Here is a 5000-nt window from a genome sequence, read left to right on the forward strand (position 1 = left end):
GCGAGTGCTCCCCGAGGAACGGCGGGCCTCAGGGCCCGCCGTCTCCCCCCAGGGAAGACAGGCCTGCGGGTGCCCCCGGCTCCACAGCTTCCCCACCAGTGCCCCACAGCAGCCTTGCGAGTGCTCCCCGAGGAACAGCAGGCTTCTGGGTCACGGCTGCCCCGCGAGTACTGCCCCCGCGCCGCCCCACGGCTGCCCCGCAAGTGCTCCCCGAGGAAGAGCACGCCTCAGGCCTGCCCTCTGCCCTCAGGAAAGACAGGCCGGCGGGTGCCCCCGGCCCCACAGCTTCCCCACCCGTGCCCCACCGCAGCCTTGCAGGTGCTCCCCGAGGAACCGCAGGCCTCTGGGTCACATCTGCCCCACAAGTGCTGCCCCAGTGCTGCCCCACGGCTGCCCCGCAAGTGCTCCCCGAGGAACCGCAGGCCTCTGGGCCTGCCGTCTCCCCCCAGGGAAGGCAGACCTGCGGGTGCCCCTGGCCCCACAGCTGCCCCGCAGGGCCCCACGGCTGCTCCGCAAGTGCTCCCTGAGGAACAGCAGGCCTCGGGCCTGCCGTCTCCCCTCAGGAAAGACAGGCCTGCGGGTGCCCCTGGCCCCACAGCTTCCCCACCGGTGCCCCACGGCAGCCTTGCAAGTGCTCCCCGAGGAACCACAGGCCTCTGGGACACATCTGCCCCACAAGTGCTGCCCCAGTGCTGCCCCACGGCTGCTCCGCAAGTGCTCCCTGAGGAACAGCGGGCCTCTGGGTCACATCTGCCCCACAAGTGCCGCCCCATGGCTGCCCCGCGAGTGCTCCCCGAGGAGCCGCAGGCCTCTGGGCCTGCAGTCTGCTTCCAGGGAACCCAGGCCTGCGGGTGCCTCTGGCCCCACAGCTTCCCAAACAGTGCCCCACGGCTGCCCCGCAAGTGCTCCCCGAGGAACCGCAGGCCTCTGGGCCTGCCGTCTCCCCCCAGGGAAGACAGGCCTGCGGGTGCCCCTGGCCCCACAGCTGCCCCTCCAGTGCTCCCTGAGGAGCAGCAGGCCTCTGGGTCACATCTGCCCCACAAGTGCCGCCCCACGGCTGCCCCGCGAGTGCTCCCCGAGGAGCCGCAGGCCTCTGGGCCTGCAGTCTGCTTCCAGGGAACCCAGGCCTGCGGGTGCCTCTGGCCCCACAGCTTCCCAAACAGTGCCCCACGGCTGCCCCGCAAGTGCTCCCCGAGGAACAGCAGGCCTCTGGATCACATCTGCCCCACAAGCGCTGCCCCAGAGCAGCCCCACGGCTGCCCCGCAAGTGCTCCCCGAGGAACCGCAGGCCTCTGGGCCTGCCGTCTCCCCCCAGGGAAGACAGGCCTGGGGGTGCCCCGGGCACCACACTCTGCCCCCGCAGAGCCCCACGGCTGCCCCGCAAGTGCTCCCCGAGGAACCGCAGGCCTCCGGGTCACATCCGCCCCACGACTACCGGGCCAGCGCTGCCCCACGGCTGCCCTGCAGCTGCTCCCCAGGGAATAGTGGGACTCTGGGCCTGCCTTCTCCCCCCAGGGAAGACAGGCCTGCGGGTGCCCCGGGCACCACAGCTGCCCCGCAGAGCCCCACGGCTGCCCCGCAAGTGCTCCCCGAGGAACAGCAGGCCTCTGGGTCACATCTGCCCCACAAGTACTGCCCCAGCCCTGCCCCACGGCTGCCCTGCAGCTGCTCCCCAGGGAACAGCGGGTCTGTGGGCCTGCCGTCTCCCCCCAGGGAAGACAGGCCTGCGGGTGCCGCTGGCACCACAGCTGCCCCACAAATGCCTCACGGCTGCCCTAGCTGTGACCCCCGGCTGCCCCGCAAGTGCTCCCCAAGGCACCCAGGCATCTGGGTCACATCTGCCCCACCCCAACTGCGCGCACACCGTGGCACTTGCACACGGGTGCACCATCTCCCCCGGCCCTTCCCATTTCCCCCCTTTCGCCTCTCACCCCCCCCCCCCCCCCCCCCCAGCAGGCCTCTCCCCCAGCCCCAATGCCCCGTCTGCCGCCGCACGCACACGTGCACACAACATCCACCCCACCCCCTCCAACGGGCCCGAACCTCTCGCGTGCGGCAGACGCAGACGCAGACAGAGCGTCTCCCCCCAAGCCCCGCTGCCGCCACCGAATTACCGCCCACCCCCCCCGCCACACCCCGCTGTCCCCCTTCCCCCCCCCTCCCCCGCCTCTATTCACCACCCGGTTCACTGCGAATCCGGCCGCCCCCTCCCCACGCTGCCCTCGTGCAGGCTTGCCACCCACCCCCCCCACCCCCCCCACCCCCCCACCCCCCTCCCGGCAAGGACGGCGGGAGACTTTAGGACCCAGCGGAGTCCCTGCCGGCTCCGTGCCCGGGCGGGTTAAGGGATTCCCGGTGGCGAGCGGGGATCTAACCCCGGCTGCCGAGTCTCTACCCTGCCGCGCCCCTGGCCGTGCCCGTGCCCCGGCGCTCCCGCCTTCCTTTCTCAGCCGCTCGGCTCGCTCACTCTCTCTGCTGCGCGCCTGCCCGCCCCTGCCGCGGCTGGAGAACCCACTGAACCCCCCCCCGCCCCCAGCACACACACCGCCCCCCCCCCCCACCTTACCGACCCAAAACCTACTCCGAAAAGAGGCACCGCGTGCCTGCCGCCCTCTCCCCGGCCCACCTCTGCGCCGTGCTCGCCGCCCGCTCTCGCCTGCCTCTGCACCGGCACCCCTTCCCCGCCGCTGCCGCTTGCCGGGCAGGGGTGTGCTCGCGCGCCCGCGCAGGGCGCGAAGCCGCGGACCGCCACGCCCCACCCCCACCCCCGCCCCCGACCCGATCCGGGTCAGGGTGGCGGCTCTGCCAGTGGCGCTTAAATCACGAACGAAAAAAAGTTAGAACTTACTTTTTCGCCCACCCCAACCCCTCCCCCCACCCACATACCCCCCCCCTCGCCCGACAGCCCCCCCCCCCCCCCCCCCCGCCGGGACGATCCGGGTCAGGCTGGCGGCTATGCCAGTGACGCTAAAAACGTGAACGAAAAAAAAAGATCAAAATTATTTATAACCACCCGGTGATAAATCAAAATTATTTATCACCCCCCGGCCCCCCCGCCGCCCCAGCCCCCCCTCCCCCCCACCCCCCCCCCCCCGCAAGAAACACCCTGCCCGCACGCACTTGTTGGAAGGGAGGATCCGGGTCAGGCTGGCCCCTGTGCCGGTGACGCTTAAACCATGAACGAAAAGAAAAAACAAAAATATCACCCCCACCCCACACCGGCTGCCCGGTGTCCCCGGCTCCGGGGACCGGCTCGGCTGCCACGTCTACCCGGCTCCGGGGATAGGCGGGCAGGTCTACTTCGCTCCGGGGACCGGACCGGCTGTCAGGTCTACCCGGCTCCGCGGACCGGATCGGCTGTCAGGTCTACCTCGCTCCGGAGACCGCCTCGGCTGTCAGGTCTACCCGGCTCCGGGGACCGGGTCGGCTGTCAGGTCTACCCGGCTCCGGGGACCGGGTCGGCTGTCAGGTCTACCCGGCTCCGGGGACCGGGTCGGCTGTCAGGTCTACCCGGCTCCGGGGAACGGATCGGCTGTCAGGTCTACCCGGCTCCGGGGACCGTTTCGGCTGTCAGGTCTACCCGGCTCCGGGGACCGGGTCGGCTGTCAGGTCTACCCGGCTCCGGGGACCGGGTCGGCTGTCAGGTCTACCCGGCTCCGGGGACCGGGTCGGCTGTCAGGTCTACCCGGCTCCGGGGACCGGGTCGGCTGTCAGGTCTACCCGGCTCCGGGGAGCGGGTCGGCTGTCAGGTCTACCCGGCTCCGGGGACCGGGTCGGCTGTCAGGTCTACCTCGCTCCGGAGACCGCCTCGGCTGTCAGGTCTACCTCGCTCCGGGGACCGGATCGGATGTCAGGTCTACCCGGCTCCGGGGACCGGATCGGCTGTCAGGTCTACCTCGCTCCGGGGACCGGGTCGGCTGTCAGGTCTACCCGGCTCCGGGGACCGGGTCGGCTGTCAGGTCTACCCGGCTCCGGGGACCGGGTCGGCTGTCAGGTCTACCCGGCTCCGGGGACCGGATCGGCTGTCAGGTCTACCCGGCTCCGGGTCGGTATCGGCTCTCAGGTCTACCCGGCTCCGGGGACCGTTTCGGCTCTCAGGTCTACCCGGCTCCGGGGACCGTTTCGGCTGTCAGGTCTACCCGGCTCCGGGGACCGGATCGGCTGTCAGGTCTACCCGGCTCCGGGGACCGGATCGGCTGTCAGGTCTACCCGGCTCCGGGGACCGTTTCGGCTGTCAGGTCTACCCGGCTCCGGGGACCGGGTCGGCTATCAGGTCTACCGGGCTCCGGGGACCGGATCGGCTGTCAGGTCTACCCGGCTCCGGGGACCGGATCGGCTGTCAGGTCTACCTCGCTCCGGGTCGGTATCGGCTGTCAGGTCTACCCGGCTCCGGGGACCGGGTCGACTGTCAGGTCTACCCGGCTCCGGGGACCGGGTCGGCTGTCAGGTCTACCCGGCTCCGGGGACCGGGTCGGCTGTCAGGTCTACCCGGCTCCGGGGACCGGGTCGGCTGTCAGGTCTACCCGGCTCCGGGGACCGGGTCGGCTGTCAGGTCTACCCGGCTCCGGGGACCGGGTCGGCTGTCAGGTCTACCCGGCTCCGGGGACCGGGTCGGCTGTCAGGTCTACCCGGCTCCGGGGACCGGGTCGGCTGTCAGGTCTACCCGGCTCCGGGGACCGGGTCGGCTGTCAGGTCTACCCGGCTCCGGGGACCGGGTCGGCTGTCAGGTCTACCCGGCTCCGGGGACCGGGTCGGCTGTCAGGTCTACCCGCTCCGGGGACCGTTTCGGCTGTCAGGTCTACCCGGCTCCGGGGACCGTTTCGGCTGTCAGGTCTACCCGGCTCCGGGGACCGGGTCGGCTGTCAGGTCTACCCGGCTCCGGGGACCGGATCGGCTGTCAGGTCTACCCGGCTCCGGGGACCGGGTCGGCTGTCAGGTCTACCCGGCTCCGGGGACCGGATCGGCTGTCAGGTCTACCCGGCTCCGGGGACCGGGCCGGC

Source organism: Larus michahellis, unplaced genomic scaffold (assembly GCF_964199755.1).
Source record: "Larus michahellis unplaced genomic scaffold, bLarMic1.1 SCAFFOLD_78, whole genome shotgun sequence".
Taxonomy (NCBI): domain Eukaryota; kingdom Metazoa; phylum Chordata; class Aves; order Charadriiformes; family Laridae; genus Larus; species Larus michahellis.